Here is a 19,266-nt window from a genome sequence, read left to right as displayed (position 1 = left end):
ATTAAAGGGGTCCTCCCAGGACTGTGCACCCCCAGCCAGCTTAAGCTGACTAAATACCTCCTTAAATCCAACCTTTTCAGCAGGCCTGGCTGGTTTGAGGAATTTCTGCTGGAAATACATTTGTAGACTCATGGAATGGTCTGCATTGGAAGGGACCTTAAAGCTCATCTCGTTCCAAACCCCTGCCATGGCCAGGGACACCTTCCACTAAAGAACCTGCCACTAGAACTTTTCAAAAGGATGTTCAGGGAAAATTCCTTGGGTTTTTTTCTGGTTGATTTTTTTGTTTGTTTGTTTTGTTTTGTTTTCTGGTGGAAAATTCCCATGGAGGCTTTTCTGGGCTCACTTTTCGGAGAGAAAACATCATTTTTTGGTTGTTCCTTGGGAAGGCTGCAGCCCAGGCAGCACCATCAGCCCCAGTTCTTTACTCGATTCCGGTTCCGTGGGAAGATTTTAAGGAAAAAATGCCAGGGGTGTGGGGAAAAAAAAAATCACAGGCATTTCATTTCTCATGCAACTCGTGGGATTTTTCAAATCCACCTCTGAGTTGTTGAGTTGCAGTAACCACAAGGTGGGTAGTTATTGGATACTCATATGGTGAGAAAGGAATAGACTGAAGGAATGAGCTTCAATGCTGCACAAAAACTTATGTAAATGTCTTCTGTATAGCTCGGAGAAAATCTAGGACTCCTAGTTGGAAATTCACCTGGGAAGGCATAAATTCAGTAGATGTCTTCTCTTCAATAAATTTGAAATATTGACCAGGGAAGAAGCATCCCTGTTTCGCAGGAGGAGTTACTGGACCTTCTGATTGTTTCTTTCTTTATTTTCCTGTAGGTCCAGAAGCGGTTGAAATGTAGCTCAGGATAAATTGCGAGGTGATGATTTACATGACAGGTGACACTAGAAAGCACATTATTCTAGGAGGAAGGATGAGATGGGATGTATTTACTGCCTGTCTGGGCAAATTATCCGCTCTCAGTTGTCTGGCATGTGCTTGTGCAGGGAATGCATGTGTCCAAAATAGCCCATAAAGTGGATGTGGGGAATAACAGTTAATAAATGCAACCCCCCCCATGGCTGTGGCTGCATCCCTCACTCTGAACTCTCTTTAACTCCCTCGCTGGAGACAGTGGTGCTGGGGATGGTCTGAAGCTGGTTTTGAGGGAGGAAGCACTCAGCCAAATTCCTTGCTGCTTGTAGGGGTGAGAGGAGCGTGGCTTTTGCCAGGAAAAGGAGAAGGATCTGTATTTGAGGGGACATCAGTGCTTGCAGCCCTGTGTGTGGTGATACTGGAGCTGCAGAGGCCAACTCCTCATCTCACCTCTCTTATTTGCTGAGGTTATAATGCCCCATCCCACCAGGGAAACTCCTCATTTGAGATCAAGCAAATTATCCTGTGCTGGCTGCTGCTGTTCCTCGCTCCTGCCAAGCTGGCTGTGATTTACTCTTAATATTTATCCCTCTTCACCTTCTATTTCTTACCGATGAGTAAAACAACATAATGGAGTGGAGGTGGTAAACTCTAAGCTCCTGCCATCCGAGGGGACTGCAGCTCCCAGGCGGGGATGGTTTGGGAATTGCAATTGCAGTTTTGGAGCCCTGACCCCCACCGTGTTTCCCAGCCCTGACCCTCCACGTCGAGGCTGCTTCAGCCCATATCTATTATGGTTGGATTGCTTGTTTTTCCAGAAGGCTTTTTCTTCCTGTCCCTCGGGGCTGTTTGCAGGATGATTGCTTTTTATTTTTGTGTGTGTGTGCCCACTGAGAGCTCAGGATCTCATCTGGCTCTTAAGGATATACTTCTGCTACCTAGCAGGTATTGTAGGTGGATGTGTAAATGAGTATCCTTCTGTTTACATAGAAATGGATATATAGTATAAAAACAATTTACTTGTAAAAGACTCATCCTGCCTCCAGAATATGTTTGAATCTTAACACAAGACAAAGTAATTTAATCCCTCCCAAACCCATATGTTGTTTGCTTCTCATTTTTTCCAGCAAATTTTACCTTCATCAAAAGATAAATCAATTTGTAGCAGCTATCGGCAGCTCTTTAAGCTGGAGAATTGAACAGCTTAATTAGGGAAAATATATTAAGGGATCTGAGAGATGCTAACCCGTTCAGTGCCTCCTCTTGGGTACATATCTGAGTGGTCTTGCACGTGTCTGGGGCTCCGTAGATCCCCTGCAGTTTGTGTTTGCTGCTGTTTTTATCTGGTATTTTGTGGGGTGGGGATGGCAGGAGTGGTTTTACTGCCCTGTAAAACCTGGCTTTTTTAGGCCTGTCCAGTTTGAGGATTTGCAACTTATTATCTTCATTTTTTATTTTTATTTGTTTAAATCAAAGCAAGAATAACTTATTTTAATTACTTGGGGGCTCTCCCTAAAGCCCCTCCCCAGTGTCTGTGAGCACCCCTGTGCTGACCCCCTGGCAGTGGCTGCCTGGAGCGTGAGGTGTAGTCATGGCCTCACAGTTTACACACACAAACAGAACAGAAATGGTTTGGAGCACCATTTCCCAAACATTCCTTCTCATTCAGCACCGTTCGTATGTTTTGTTTGCACTTTGGAGAGGGGGGATGGAAAAAAGCACCCGATAAAAGTGCAAACCGCATGAGTCAGCCTGAATCTGCTGTTGTGCCTCGCTCTTCCCATTAGCAAATACCAGGGATGAGTGTGTGGGGAGGTGGGGATCCCCTCAGCCCTAAATGACAGCTTGTTTCAGTTTTGAATTCATTAGTAACGCTGCTCTGATGAACACTCCCAGCCTTCCAGGCTCAGTCAATGCCAAGTGCTCCTCCTGCCCAGCATCCCTGTGTCTCCTGGAGATCCCAGACAGCAGAGTGGCTGCTGTTGATCTCTCCCTTGTTAAGATGAGGACACATCTCTGCTGGACCTGTGCTGGTGGGAGAAAGCTGCTGGGGTCTCAGCCCTGCTAGGAAGTGGATTTTGGAAAGGAGTTTCCTGCTGCTCCTGTTGGGGAGGATGAGCATCGCTGTGATCAGCAGAGGTTTTCTCAGAACTGTGCTTTGCAGCCCTCTCTCTAGGGCTCTTCCCTTGGGTGGTGTGTGGATACCTAGAGAGGAGGAGGCTATGCCCTGGCTCCAGCAAATAAGATCTTTTTCCTGCAAAGGCTGAGAATCTGCTGCTCTGAACTCCCCGGGGCTTGTGGGATGGTGATTGGTTACAACAAAAAAAGCCCCAATGTTTGGTTAATTTAAGCTTCAGCTTGAGGTGCTGAGATAAAATAGAGCTGATATCAGGATGGTCTTGCTTAAAAAGCAGAGCACTGTCTGCGCAGACCGAAGTGTTCTCCATCTGTTCCTGTGGCTGTTAAGAGCCAATATTAGACGGCTCTGCTGCAGTCTGGGAATCCGTGGTGAGTGCTCAAGGCAGAAGCTTCATGTGGGAAGTTTTTCCCTCCTTTGCCTTGCCTTAGGTTAACTCACACCCCAACCAGCCAGGCTGTGCAGAACTAAGTGTTCCTGGTGATGTTTAACATCCTCCACTTCTCCCTGAAAGGACAGGGACGAAAGGGGAAGGTGAAACATCAGCTGGAGGATCTCCTTGTCATCCGCTTGACAATCTCCTAATGGCCTAAGAAGTGGTTTCCTTGCTCTTGGAGCTTGTAACACATGACAGACCTTGAGGTTTCTCTTCTCCCACCTCGTGGTTTTTGTGGGTTTTTTTCTGCTCTGCAGCGACAGAGACCAAGTTTTGCTGCTGAGGGAAATGATGAAACTTAGAAAACGAGGAGAGGTCTTTGTGACAGGCTAACACCTCGGATTGCTTTGAACTTGATATTGAAATACACAGACACAATTTTATTCCTTCCTTGCAGGTGGCTTATTGCATGGTAGCATGTGGGGGTCTGTGCCCAGCCCCACACGTGTGTGTACATGCACAGTTATTCTTGCCTCAGCACAACGATTTCCTAACGATCTCTTACCCATCCAAGACAGATTGCTTTTCATGGTTCAGTGGCCGCAGCTCAGGCATCCATTTTAATCAATAGAACAGTCAAAAGAGAGAATAGATTTACTTGTTTCTGGTTTTTTACATTTAATTGAAAATTTTCGAGTGATTACAAACATAGCTATTGTATAGATTGTGGAGTTTAGAAGACAATAAGTGCCAAAAGAAAAATGTCCCTGGAGCCCAGACTCTTCCCATCGTGATGCACAATAGATGTTGGTGGTTTGTGCCTGGCCTTGTCCTTTCTTCTTCTTTCTCATGGTTTTTAAAAAGCGGGATGGATTTAATGGGGTTTTATCCAGACACTTCAGGGAGCGTCTGCGCTGGTCTGTGATGAACAACATTAAATCCTCTTACCTGTGACGAGGGAGAATCTCCCTTCACACAGAGCACAGAAGTACCAAGTGACCCCTGGAGATGCATCATCCCATGAGCCACCTGGTCATCAAACACATGTGAGAACGGGCTGTAAAAACTCTCCAGATGCAATAAAAAAAGGTTTAATTGTAATGAGAGCTGCTTGAAAAGCAGTATCAGGGGAAAAAGAGCTTTTCGTCATGAATAGGGGAAAATATATCTATTTTCTGTTGTGTTTTCAGCAATCTTTCCAACCTGGGCCCCTAAGGTGTCACAACCAAGTCCCTCCTTCAGAGGGGATAAATAATTGTTGAATAAAAGGAGCTTGGGATACTTGCTAGTGCCCAAAGGTGGGTACTGCTGTGGCATTTATCCCTTACTGCTGTGCAGGTTAACCCTTCCCCACTGCACTGGAATGTTACATTTAATCTGTTTACTGTTGTCAGTGTATGTATCTAAAATGGGTGTGTTTGTGGAGGTACCACAAACACCTTTCTTTATATAATAATTCTTTTAAAATTCGAATAAATGTGTGCATGTAACAACAATTATCTGATTTGTTGCGTGGTCTGGAGGAGGGGGTCTCCAGGACCCCCACGGTTTCTGAGTTTGCAGATTGGATTTATGCCTGAAAAGCTTTGCCCTTTTTTTCTGGGGATTCTTTGGGGAAAATAACAAGCCATCCTGTCTCTCTGCTTGTAAATTTAATAAACCTGGAAGAAGCAGCACAGCAGCTGAACATATCAAAGCCATAGACTGTTAACTCCAGTGCAGGAAAACTTTAAAAATAGTCATCGAGACCCCTGTGCTCTCTGCAAAATGAGATCTGAGTCCTCTTTAAGTTGTTTTTAATAGCTGGAATTACTGAGGATTGGTGTTACCAGCTAATAGTTTGGGGAGCCAGCTGCCCGTTCAGTGCCCGTGGTGATATCATTTGCACTGGTATTCCTGCCACAACCTCTCGAGCGCACGGGTCTCCTCGCAAATTAAAGCTGAACCTTGTGTGCTGGGTGTGCTCTGTCTCCCAGACGGACAATTTCCTCGATACTTTTATTGTCATCTCTGATTTACTCAGCTTCATTGCCTGCTGGAAGCATATTTGTTCCAGCGTGGGCCAAGATGTGACTCCGGAGGAGCCGCTGTCATCCTCCATCTAGTCAAGGGCGATGCTGCTGTCAGCTTGCACTAAGCGTGGCTTCCTCCCTCCAGCCCAAACCCAGGGTGCAGCTCTTAGGAAAAGCTGGTGATTCCAAGTTTGGAGATCCCTTCAGAGAAGAAAAGTGGGTCCCAGGGTGGTTTTGTTTCGTTTTTTGTCTTGCTTATCCCCCGGTATGAGGGTGCGAGCTGGAGAACCCCAGTGCGACGAGGGGCGATGAGCGAACACATCCTGCTAAAACATTTTGCTGCCTCCAGAAAAGTTTATGGATTCATTGCCATTCCTCTCTTGGCAGCATTTTAACTCTTCATCCCCATAGCACTTCATAGATTCGGGGTGGGTTTTCCCCACTCCATACCCCTCGCCAGGAGGAAATGAGGGTTTTGAGGAAGAACAGATCCTTTCTGCCATTTTCCTTCCCAACACAAAATCAAATTCTCCTTGAGGAAAAGCTTGAAATGCAAAACTCTGACCGGCCCAAATTAGGGGGGACTTAATTTACTGTGGTAAAATACTTTTGAGAGCAGCAGATGAAAACTGCAATTTAAGTGCCTAATATTATAATTATATACCAATGTGTTTTATTAATGGGATTGGATGCTCGTGGCTTTGTAGTAATGAGGTTTTTTGAAGATCCATATAATGGAGTTTTCTGATGGGAAGGACCCCAGCCTGCTGTTCCCTCTAAAAAGCACCTTGAAACTCGCAGAGCAGTCAGGGACAGGGTTAATTCATTGACTTGAGTGGTAATTAGTTGCCTGACTCCTGGAGGAGCCCTTCTTAGAGGGGAAGAGGAACCCAAAGCTCCTGCTCGCGGCGCCATATGGATAATATGAATCTTATTGTGGTGGGACGAGTGACTCTCGAGCAAATGAAGTGTTTTGGGAACCTTGGAGATGAAAGGTTTCGTGTTGACAAATTAGCACTTAGCAGATTGCTAATATTAAAGATCTGTGGGTTTGAGCAGCGTGTTCGGTCGGCCCTTTCTAACACAGGGGAAGAAATAATTTTCCTGTCCTCTAACGTTATTTTAAATCTACTTCTGATAATGAACGGGGAGAAAAAATGAAACCTTTGAGTGCTTTCCTAGACCAGGGCACTCCCTCCCACCAGGGTTAGGCTGGGTCAGTTAAAATGATGCATGTTTATAGTCCATGTGGAAAAACCCTGAACAATTTCACATTTTGAAATAAAGTCTTTAAAGCAGACTTCAGTTTTAAAGAAAATGTTGAAATGGGTTATTCTGATAATTTAATTTTTTTTTTTCCTTATTGTGAATTTATCACAACTCAGTTTCCTGGGAATTAATTTTGACTTTGATAAAGCAACATGTTGTATTAATTATATTAATAGCCACATTAATTATATAGCTGATCGTGCATAAGAATTCAAGGCTTTCTAAGACTGAATAGGGAGAGCATTGAAAATAAAGTAGCAAATTGCAGAGCTGTTATAATACGAACTGGATGTTCCTTACTAGGTATCTTTTGACAGGGAAAAGTAATTTTTCAAAATCCACCACAATGCTCTTTACAAATCCTGCTTTTCTCTAAACACTCTCCTTCTATGCGAGAGCGTAATTAGCTTTTGTTAACTTCTGTATGGGCAGTTTTCATTTTGCACTTTCTTTGGATACCGTGGCTGCTTTTCTAAAATAGCTGGAAGTTTTGCTTCTTTCCTTGGCATCTTTAGTCTGCAATTTTCGTCACAAGAAAAATTCATGTTTGGCCTCCCCTCACTAGTTAAGTGTCCTTGATGCATTTATTTAGGAAATGCAAAGCCAGGCTAATGTTCACCTTTCTCTCTTTGTTAATTAACCCATTGTGTACAGTCATATTTTATTTGGCAGCTTGACTTGAGTGCCCAGCTGGGAGATGAGCCATGAGAGGAGAAACAGGAGCTTTGTGTTGAGTTAATATGTGGATTTTTGTAGCTTGTTGATGTTCCCTGGAACATCTGCTCCTTGGCACTGTCCATCTCAACCTGGATCCTTCCAGGAATGATGGAACAAGATCTAAGGAAGGAGAGGTTGGAAAATGGGGGTGCAGATGGGAAAATGGGATGTAGAATGAGAGACTTACCCTCCTGCTGAGGGGATGCTGTGTCTGCATCAAAGAGCAAAATCTTTGGAACTTCTTCAGGGGAAAACCTACCTGTGTCCTCCCAAACCTTGTCTGGCTTTCAGCATCATCTTCAATCCCTTGTGGTGAGCTGGGTTTCATGAGGGTGGGATGGCAGGAGATGGGAAGATCCCTGTCCTCGCCTACATCCCTTCTGCTCTTCTCATCCATGGTCTCTGTCAGTAATGAGGTGGGAAGACTGGGCAAGGAGACAGCTCCAGTGCCACCCTGTCCACCCCCCTATTATCCTGCCTTATTACATTGTAATAAATTGAACCATTCCACTTCATTATTTCATATTTGAGGAGATTTATAGATTGTCCCGGTGGCTGAAGAGGCAGTGATTAAAGGAGCAGTGTGCTAATGAATGAGCCTCAGCACAAAGCCTTTTTAATTAATGCACAGCCCAGGGGCTGTAAACGCCTTGCTGATAACAAGCCTGGCCCATTCAGGACATGAACTGACAACTTTGCACGGAATGAAGGCTTATGTGGAGACATGGGTATGGTATTGAAATGGCAATTAAGGCTAATAAAATGATTTGTCTGCCTATCCATCGCCCTCCTTCGGAACGCCCGGCCCTTTCCCTGCCTCGGAAGTAATGGCAGGTGGAGATCTCATTTGGCTCCTCCAACCTTCCTTCAGTGATTTAATTTACAGCCTGGCTGCTGCATCTGTTCCTTCACGAGGCTCTTTCAGTCACGTTAGAGCCGGGTTTTCACTCCAGGCTATTCTGAACTCGCCTGAAATTTCCCTGAGTCAGATTATTTTGTCCAGTGTTTTCCACTGGTATTTTTTTAAAAGCTTTTCTAATGGAGTGTCTTGCTGGGAGAGGAGGGAGTGAACTCGTTGGCAGTTGTTGTCCATCTATCCATTCATCCTTGACTGGGGGCTGGTCAGAGTGCTCAGCTAAGCAGAGAGTGGGGCTCACACAGCCCTGGGATGGGAGGGAGCCTGCCAGGATGAAGTGTCAGCTTTGCTGCAGGATGGCCTCAAACCTGTCCCTGCTTTTTGATGGGCTTTGTGTTCCCTTCTGGCACATTCTGTGCTCGGTGGTGTCAGTACGTGCTGCTAAAGGCTCCGCGCTCTGGAAAAAGCGACTTTGAAAAAGTGCATTAAGGAACAAATCATTGCACAAACAGTGTTAATAAGCTGAAAGTCCCCATTGTCCTGGGGAAGTTATAGGGAAGATGAACAGCATAAGCAGGTGGTTGCTGCTCCACTGAATTTTGAGGAATTATCCTGGTTTGTGCCAGATCCTGGTTTGTGCCAGATCCTGCGTGGTGCTGCTTTGGTGACTTTAATGCTGTGCTCTGGGTCAAGCAAAACACCCTTGATGGGTTCAGTAGCACAGTGATCATGAACTGAACCCAGCCAGACATCACTGATGTGGTACAGGGCTGGACAGCTCTGGAGTATTTGGGAATGCTCTGCACCTCTGAGCATCCTCAGTGGCTTGGGAGAGATGAGAACCCAAAGCCCAGCACCATCCCTTCTTAGCAGGATTCAGCTTCTCTATCTCACCTTACTGAATCCCTTGACAGGTGAAAGCACTATTTTTCAGTAAGGGATGTGGGAAGAAGAGGTGGCAAACTTTCGAAACAAACAACAAAAAAAATAGACAAAGATATAAATGATGCTGCTTGTGGCCTGCAGATTTAATGATATTTGCCCGCTTGATTGATGAAGATGATGAACGAGCCTTCGTGGCCTGTTGAGGGTGAAAAGTCTAAGTACCAGGATGGGGAGTAAATCAATCACTTCTCACTCCCCTGCCAGATGGGTTCATCAGTTAACTGTGGTTCCCAACAGTCGTACATTACCCCTGGCTGAGGGACGGCACGTCGGCGGTGGCTGCTGACTCTTCTCTGCAGAGATCGATAACCCGTGGCCAGTGGAAGGAACACAACCTAAATGAAACCACCAAAACTCCTCTCCAACTTTATTTCTGTGTCAGATTTCGTTTGCTAATGCACACGTTCCCATAAAGTGTCTCACAAGGGTCGGGCTGGGTGGCTGGGCCGTGCAGTGCTGTGGTTTTCAGGGTCAGGTTGGAGACATGAGCTGGAGCATGTGGTGGAACGTGCTGGTGGTTTGTTGAAGAACAATCTCTGAGTGCTTGCAATGACCCTGTTCTTTTTTCTGTCGTTTTTTATGGCCTTTATTTAGTGTTTGAGCACTTGTTCATCATTTCCACGCTAAAGCCTAGAAGGTGGGGATGAAAAAGGGTTCTGTCCCTACTTTGGGCAGAGGAATTTGGGGTGGAGGAGCTGAGGGTGGGGGTTGTCTCACCCAGATCAGAGTTGGACTCCTGTAGCACTCAGAGGGCTCATCTCTTTGGCATCACAAGACATGTCCTCTACCTGCCATCACAATGTTACACCTTCTTTGGGCCAGGACTGTATCTTTATTATTTTGAGAAATATTTACCTGACACTTGGCAGAAGTCCCTGAATTATTTGAGGATGTGTTGGTAAACAGGGTTTGACAAACAGTTCCTCAGAACCGTGTAACAAGCTCAGGACTTGGGATGTTCATCAAAAGTTTTTGGGGTTTTATATTTCCTGAGTTCCACCAACCTTGTAAGCAAAGCCAATGTGATTTATGGCTTTGTGTTATGTTCCTGTGAAACTTGCAGGATTTCGATATAAAATTCTCCTGGCTTTAACTATCAGGTTTCACCTGAGTCCTGTTTTGGAGGCTGTTAATTCTTTATGTTGTCATTTCTGAAGACCCTTTTACAGCAGGAGCTCAGCATTATATAGCACTTAATAATGGGCATGTTGCACTCCAGAGTAAAGAACATTCCACCGTGTTCAACCCTCTTACAGTGATCATTGCAACTGCTGATGGCCAGGACAAATGTGCACAGTGGTTTGCAATGGATTTGTGTAGGGAAGTGCCATTCTGCTCAAGTAGTTTCCAGTTTGTGATTTAGAGCTTAGAGGTGTGGAGGATTTTCACACCATCTGAGAGTTCAGTTGTCTGATAAAGTCCCAGGCTGTGTCAGTGGAGAAGGAGAGGCTGTGAGCTGCCCTTGGGAGGAGTCCAGCCCTCTCCTGACTTTTTGCATTGACCTCCCCAGTCTGTAATCAGGACTCATTGGAAATCTGGCCTTAATTACCTGGCCTTAATATTATGAGTTTAACCTTTAACATGCAAAGGTCCCTGCCAGCCACGAAGAATGTGGTGGGAATAAAAGGAAGGAGTATGTTGTGGTGATGCAGGGAAGAGGGAGCTGAGGTCCTTGCAATGTGCTTGTCCAGACCCTGAGTTTTAAGAAGGGAGATCTTGTGGGCTGGGCTTGGTCCCATCACAGCACGTGCAGAACCCACACACTAAACTTTCAACCCCAGGTGATGTAAGAACCAGAGGAGGGGTGGATTTCAGGCAGGGCTCATGGACAGGGATGCTTTAGCTCTGTTTTTTATCTCCTGGATGTGCTGCAGGCTCCTTCTGTGACCTTGGGGATGTTTTCAAATCTTTCTTTTCTTCCTGTGTCTGTGCTTTCTAGGGCAGGGAGCATCTCTTACAATGTGTACTTAATCGAGGTTTCCCTCTCGTTTGAAGTTTCTGGGCACTGCTTTTGATATCAATAACAGTCATGATGGCAAGAGACCAAAGACAAAGGAATAACTCCCAGAAAAAATAGAGCAGTGGTGCTCTCCTGTATTGGTAATTCAGGGGTAAGGAATATAGATGAGTTTTAACATGAAATAATAAGTACTGGAGGGCTTCAGACTGCAGTTCTAGTGTGGACTCACAGCTGGTGTGTGATGAAACAAGCTTTCCAGACCTCCTTGGGGTCTTTTTCCTGGGTGGGATGTAGGAAGGGGAATACAAGTGTTTCCTTGGAGGATCTGTTGGAATTCACAGGGATAGTTCCTAGAGCAGGGTTGTGAAATGGGCCCTGAATCACAGGCAGGAGCAGTGGAGTTGTGGAGAACCATCTCTCCCAGTAAATCCACGCAGCACCTAAGCTGAAAATACGTGGGTTGAAGTTTTTCCAGGTTGGAATTGCTAGCTAAATCCAGGATTTCTGTCCAGCCCACTGCAGTCATTAGAGAGGGCCTTAAACTCATTCTCTCCTTTTCATTAGCATTGACCATTAGCTCTGGATAGCTGTGTTATTGATATAAATGTCTTTGAAACCTCCCGAGCTCTGGGCTTTGATGGATTTCATAGGCTGGTTGGGGAAAGTGTTTCTTTTCATCAGTTTTGAATTTGTCACTATTTCAGTGGAATCAAAGGGGACTTCTTGTGTTGCAAGGCAGGGAGGGTAGAAATACCAGATGTACTTTGTCTCTCTCATTCATTAATTCATATACATTTATCATAAGACTTCCTATTTGTCTCCTTTTTAAGATAAATAATCTCAGCCCTTCCAATCCTTTGTCAGAGGGAGACAAGAATGATTTAAGGACCTGGGAACGTTCCATATGACAAGGGGTACAGAGACTGGTATGGTGAGGCTGGTTCTTTCATTTTTGGAGGATTGAGGAGAAGATGGAGATGACTGGGCTGAATATCCTGGTTTCTCTGCAGATGTCCCTTGGCTAACACAGGGACAAGACACATCTGTCCACCCCACTTTTTCTGCTGCTAACACATTTCTGGGCTGTGTTCAGTTTGAGTTTAGTGTGGAATGAGGCAGATATGATAGGAGCTGTCTGGATGGCCTCTTAGGTCCCAAACCCAGAATGTTTGAGTCATTTACTCCGTAGGTGTGTTTTATAACTCAGCTGAGGTTATAGCTGCGGTATTTGTGTAAGATCTGATCTAGATCTCCTGTAATTGCAAGGGGTCTTCTAGAGGATTTGGAAGAGCTGGGTTGCCTTATTCCTCTCCTTCTGATTTGAAGGTTATGCATCCCTGTTTTTGCCTGGAATACAACAGTCTTTCTTGGGATACTCAGAAGGATCAGAGGAGGAATACCTGTTTTAGGGTACTAATCCTACTGTAAATCCCAGCATTTGTATATCTCTAATAATAATTCCTGGCACTTGAATAGTGGCTTACATGCACACATAAAGAAACAGGGTAAACACTGAGCTAATCCTCTCAGTGCCCTGGGAGCAGCAAGGTGAACAACTGGTTAATGTTTGTGCAACGTCTGGGGTGGGGTGGGGCTGCTCCTGCTTCCCTGAGCATGGCAAGGACCCTGGGAGCTGGAGGATGCCAGGAGGGGTGTCTGGACAGGAGGCACAGCTCACCTGAGGGATGTCTCCTGCAGCACCCTGTGAGCTCAGATGGAACAAACTGTTTGAGGAATCTCTCCCTGCAGCCCAACCTAATTTGTCCTGTCAATCCGGTGCTCGCCTTCCCGCGCTCGTATTTAGCGCCATTGATTTATTGGATTGCAGGAATATTAAGAACCTCAAACTATTAGTCCTGATTACAACTTCTTGGCGGCTTCATCACTCCATGTGTCTCGCTGTGCTCTGAGGGAGACTGGTCCTTTCACTGGCTCCTGGCAGCTATTGAGCCTCAATTTACCTCTCTCCTCCTCTCTGCCTTCTCCCTGTCCTCCCAAGCTTTCCAGAATGTGCCTTTCTTGCAGGGACAGGTTTGGGGGGGCACAGTGAAGTGAAGCAGCTTTCCTAATCTGGGATGAACTCATCTGCAGCAGAGCCAGGGAGATGAGGTTGGTTGTGTCCTTGCCTTGATGTCCCTAATGCCTTGGAACTTCCCTCATTTCTCCTCTGCTGCCTCCCATCCCTTTGCTCCCTTTGGCCAGCCCTCCTGCAGTTAGTGCTGGCTTTTCTCTCCTACCTTGAGTGTCCTCTTTGAAAATCTTTTGTCTTAGAGCAGCCTGCAGAATGTTCTCCCCTCTCATCCCTTTTCTGAGTCCTGGATGCCTCCAAAAAAGAAATGGGGTCATCCTGAGTACGGGTGGGAATGCAATTAGCTCCTCTGGAGAGATGTAAATACCACCTGCAAGGAGGTGCTGCGGTGGCCCTGGTTTTGAAGCTGGCCTGGATCAAGAGAAAAATAGCCTCTGGCAGTGAGGGAGGGGGAGAGCAGGGAATTTGGGGTGAGAAAAGTGCTGAAAGGAACAGTCTGTGCTCGACGCTGTGCCAGGGGGGTGGTGTGTGCAGGTGGTCCGGGCCCCCCCGGGCTCCAGCTGGGGTGTGAGCACGGGGAGGCTGCTCAGAGGGGCTGTGTGAGCTTCTTCCTGCCAGCACCAGGGTTTGGGGGGTGTGAGAGCAGGCTGCAGCCCCCACCCCACACTCTGGCTGGGCTGTGTGGGGATGCAGCAGAGCTCATCCTTGTCGGCTTTGCAACCATCCTGTCCCTTTGCTTGGCTTTCCCCTCCTGTGGGGAACTGTGGGGTCACAAAGGAGCCTCCTGAGCCTTCAGGCTGGGGGGCTGGGGGTGACCCTGCAAGCCACGGGGTCACTGGTGCTTGTCCTCACTGGTGTGGAGTAATGGGGTCCAACAGCACCCGATCCCACCACCCAGCAGCTGTGCTTTGCAGCAGGGGGCAAGACCTCAGGGGCGGGGGGGAATGGCCTAGAAGGAGTTCATTAATTGGGGAAAATAGAAAGGGAGAAAACTTTGAGCTGAAAGCTCCACACTATCAAGATCAGAGTGGCTCCTACCACTGCAGTGCCCTCTAAATGATGCCAGGCACTGCAAAGGTCCCCAAAAATCTGGGTGGTTGGGATCCAGCTCCCTGTCTGGGGTTTCCAGCTGTGTGATGGTTTGGAGGGGATGTCATGTCCCATGCTGACTGTCACAGGTATGGGGAGAGAGGCAGCAGGCCCCACTGCCCCCATCCCTCCTCCTCTGCCAGGGGAGAGAGCTGCATCCCAGATGCTGGGAAATGGGTGGGTTGCTCCATCAGGACCCCATGTGGTGTCCCCACCCCTAAGCCTCCTTCCCTGCCCTCCAGAGGCTTTGTGACGAGATAAGAGCTTCAGCTCCAGCCCTGTCCATCTTCCATCACTCAGAGGAAGGGTTTGCAGAGTGCTGGCTCGAGGCTGGGTAACTCATCCGGGAGTAATGGCTAGTGAGTAATGGCTGGGCTGTGCTCCACAAGGACCTGGCCCTCTCCCTGTGAAAGGCTTTCCATCACACTTCCCAGCCCCGTGGCCATGCACTGCTTTAGCCTAATTACACAGCACTGCTTAATACCCTGCAGCCACAGCAGGAGGGGATTTCTGAGCTTCGACCATCTCCGGCTTTCACTGCCCACTCTGAAGAGTCAAGGAGCATCAGGGCCTCCCAGTGTGGACGTCACCAGAGAGGGGTCACAGAATCATGGCATATCCTGAGTTGGAAGGGACCTATAGGATCACTGAGTCCAACCCCCAGCCCTGCCCAGACACCCCAGCAATCCCACCCTGTCCCTGAGAGTGTTGTCCAAACACTCCTTGAGCTCTGTCAGGTTTGGTGCTGTGCCCACTGCCCTGGGGAGCCTGTTCAGTGCCCAACCACCCCCTGGGGGAAGAACCTTCTCCTAATCATCCTAAAAACCATCCTAACAGGATGGGTCCTGTTTCCCCACCTGTTCTTTCCGGGGTAGGACAGCAGCATCACCTACAGCTGGAGTTTTGGGTGCTGACTCTTGCATGCAGCAAATGGGAGCAAAGGGCACTCTGGGTGGATTTAGACACATAAGTTAGTACTGAACAACTCCTTCATCTGCTTCCACCCCTCGTGCTGTCCTTTCCCTCTGCCATCCTTACTCCCTGCAGCTCAGTGCTGGTGCCTGGGAGCGCAGCAAAGGCGTTACTCACGCAGCAGCCAGCCTGCTTAAGGACCGAAATTTATTTCATTTTCTAAACTGCATCTGGGAAAAAATAAGGAGCCATTAGGCTGTCAGTTGTCAGAGCTTTACAGGAGCATCAACACATCGTGTTTTTCTTTACTGAGACATTAAATGTGTCAAGAGCCATGATGGACTGTCTGGATCAGATTCAGAGGGCAGATGGGATGGCGAGCGAGGGCAGGACGGATTTCTGTGGCTCTCCCAGTGCTGACGGGCTCCAGAGTTGTAGAAGCCTTTGGAGTGTTCTCTTTCCAGAGTGTAAGGGCAGAGTCCTTCAGCTGCTTCACCTTAATGGGACCAGTCACACTGGTATCTCCAGGGATGTCAGCAGGTGGTGCTGAGGCTTGGGTGCTCGGTCCTGCTGGCATCACTGGGTGAAGCAGGACCACATGTCTCTGGTGCAGCACTTGTGGGGAGGATTTGGAGGCTGCCCCAGCCAGCAGACAGGAGCGTTTCTCCCCATTTTCTCCCCATCAGGAGGTTAATGACTGCCTGACCACGGCAATATGCTGGGGCAGAGAGCTGACAGGGAGAGCAATGTGGAAATCGTGACTTAAGCTAAGGAGAATTCAATGTGAATGGAAGTTTTATGGTTTTCCCAAGTAAAGCTGGACTCAGGATTTTTATTTTGTTTCTTATGAGTTTTTCACATGCCCAGAAACCTCCCAAAGCCTTCCACATCACAAGGCTCTCCCGAATGCAGTGTTTGGTCTGCATGTGCATGAGATGTGTGGCAAATATTTTATTTCAGATGCTGGCATATTTGCACTGGCACTGACTGCATTACATGTGAGTGATGAAAGGCCCTGTATAAATACGGTGTTTCCACTGGTATTGATTGCATTATGATTGCAATTACATTTGCAATGGAGCCGACTGTATTATGTGTGTCATTAGATTGGCACTCATCATTAGTGCTTGCCTCTGGCCACTTTATTTTTCCTTGAGTTGTGTCTGGAGCAGGAATTGAGCTGTGGAAGCAGACAGGCAGAGGCAAGGCTGGTTTTGGGATGCTGTGTTTTCTCAGCAGCACTGACCTGCCCAGGGCAAGGCCTCTGTGGTTTCTGGACTCGAGCAGGTCTTCCCACTCGTGCAGGTGACTGGCTGCTGCTCTCCTGGTTCTCATTCTCAGTACCCTCAGCTGGATGTCCCCTCACACGAGGGGTGGCTGAGCAGCTCTGCCCTCCTGGCAGCTCCCACTGCTGCCACAGTCCCTCCTGGGTCGTGTGTGTTCTGACAGGGACCTCTAAAATTCCAAGATACCGACCTCCTCATTATAGAACCTAATTCCCTCAAATATTCTGTGTAGTAAAATATCTCCTCTTCTCTGGTCCAACCTCTTTTTTTTTCTATTTTGTGAGGGGGGTGCTGCGGGCTCAGAGGCGGTTTTGATCTTTTCCAAGTCAATATCCCTTCCTGCTAAGAACAAGATGTAATCTGTGTGTGTGCCTGTTCACAGGCTCGCACTGAGCAAGCACCGCGTTCCTGGAACAGGAAGAAAGGGATGTGCATTCCCCAAATGCAGCAGGGAGCTCTGACATTGCCTTCTACTGGCCTCTGAAGCTGGGGAGAGGATTGCCCTTTGCTCCCCTGCCCTGGAAATGTCATCCTGGATGGGGAGGGAGTTCTGTGCCTGCTCCTTGCCCGAGGCCAAGGCTCCGTGGCAAATTGATTAGGAGCAGATGCTTTGAGCTCAGGAAGGGTTTTCCCTGCCTGGGCAGGTGTTAATGGGAAAGGTTACAGGTATGATGGGGAGCGAGGAGGGGCAGATGGATAAGGCAGGGGGTAGGAAAAATGGGAGAAGGCAAGAGGAGCAGGGATGTCTGTGGAGAGTTTATCTGCTCACTTAATTAGAGGGGAGATGAGGAGCCAGTGTGGTGACCTCAACCTGGCCACCCCTGAGCCTTTGAAGGGTTGTGGGGGTTTGCTCTGGACTCTGCCACCAACCTCAGCTGCTGCCCCAGGCAGTTGGCCTAACACTTGAAGAAAGCCAAAATAATTTTAAAAAATCCACGAAGGGGGTGAAAATGGCGAGGGGGAGGCAGGGACGAGGGAGGGACACAAAATACACTCCCTCCCTGACAATCCACATGAGTTTGAAGTCAAAACATTCTGTGCATGTCTGCTTTTTTCTTCCCTCGCCACCTGGTAGCTATTATCAGATGACAATTTATTCCAGGCATCCTCTTGGGAAGAGATTTCACAAGCATCAAGATTTTAAATCCAGAAAGTGCCATGATTAACACGGTGTGTGCCTGAGCCAGAGCATTTGGCTCCTGGTTCCCACCCCGGGCTGAGCACCTTGTTGCTTGCTGGCTTTGTTTGTGTCCCCCTGGCAAAACCTCAGGGTTTGGCTCTGAGGTTGGAAATCCAGAAGCCTCTGCTGGCCCTTGAACCAGCTCTCCAGGAAGAATCTCCAGCCACAGCTGGGAGGGAAAAGAAAGGACTCTTGCAGTTTGGCTGGGAGAAGGTGGTGAAGGTGTGTGCTTGGGCTCTGGGGATGTGCTGCATGAGGAATGTCATCTTTTGTAGCCTCTGGAGGTTTGCAATGCAGATGTAAAGTGTTGCTGTAGAGGAGCAGGTACATGGAAAGAGCACCTGTGTTTCCCTGGAAGGAGAGGATTAGGATTCCCTCAGCAACCCTCAACATGGTTGTCTCTGATTCAGGAGTTTATCATCAGGATAAATTGGTGCATCAGGCACTGCCTTTTGTCTTAGCTTTCCCTCTGCCACAGAGGCTTATTAGTCAAATTGTTAACTATTAGAATATTACTCTGCTGCTAATGGCTTAGTAATAGGTGACACTGGGGTACTGCAACTCCAAAACCCGCTGTATCTTATCAGAGAGGAGGGAATTTCCCTGTGTACTGTGGCTTTCTTAGCTTTCTGTCATCAGGGAATTACTGTGCAACTTTCCCCTGGTGTAAAACCCCAGCCCAGCTCCTCCTGCAGTCACGCTCTGCCCACCTTGCTTCCCCTGCTCCCTAAAAGTGCCTTCCTGGTGCTGCACCCAGGCGTGACTCACAGGGCCCTGCACACCTCAGTGCCTTTGCCCACGGTGAAAATAGACTTGTCATGTTTGGTTTGGTTTGGTTTCCAGCACATGTATTCACAAATAACTTCATTTGATGGCAATGATGGGGAAAGAAAAGCAAATCATCCCGATGATTTTCTGAATGTTATCCAATGATCTATAGAGCTAGTCAGAAATTTAAGAAATAAAAAGGGAAAGAGAAGGGAGGAATTGTGAAGAGTTTGACAAGTATGCCAGTATTTCTTGAACACATTACAGCACATAATTCAATTGGCTTGAGTTTCTACTGTGCTTTGGTGCTGGCTCCTGAGTGCTGAGCAAGGAATGTGCTGTCCGTGTTCCCAGCACACAGTAAAACACAGGAAAAATCATGGAGCCTTTAATGCCACTCCTAGGGCTCGAGTGGCAGTTTTTGGGGAGGGAGTGAGGGATGTGATCGGATCTATTCAGTCTCAGCTGCCCAGGGGTTGTTCCTCCTGCTCAGTTCTGCTGCCACAGCCGCAAACCCCAGAGTTTACAGGGCTGGGCTTGGTGGGATCTGCGAAATCCAGTGAATGTTCATCCAGATTTACTTCTGTCCTGCTCCCAGCATGAACCCAGAGCTCCCAAGTGCACTGAACCCAGCAGGAAGAGTGAGGGCAGGCGTGATGGGGGGTCATTCTCAGCAATCATCCCGTGGCTCCGGTGCCTGGGATGTGCTGGAGCTCCTTTCCCCTGCACTGCGGCCGCATTAGAAACCTGCTCAGGTGCCTTTGGCCGCAGGCAGCCTTTGGAGTGCAGATCCAGCCTTCTGCAAGCAGGAGCCAGGCCAAGCAATCCGTGCCTGCTGTATCCCAGAGGAGCCATG

This window comes from Pseudopipra pipra, chromosome 23 (genome assembly GCF_036250125.1).
Source record: "Pseudopipra pipra isolate bDixPip1 chromosome 23, bDixPip1.hap1, whole genome shotgun sequence".
NCBI lineage: Eukaryota > Metazoa > Chordata > Aves > Passeriformes > Pipridae > Pseudopipra > Pseudopipra pipra.
This window is presented reverse-complemented; position numbering follows the sequence as displayed.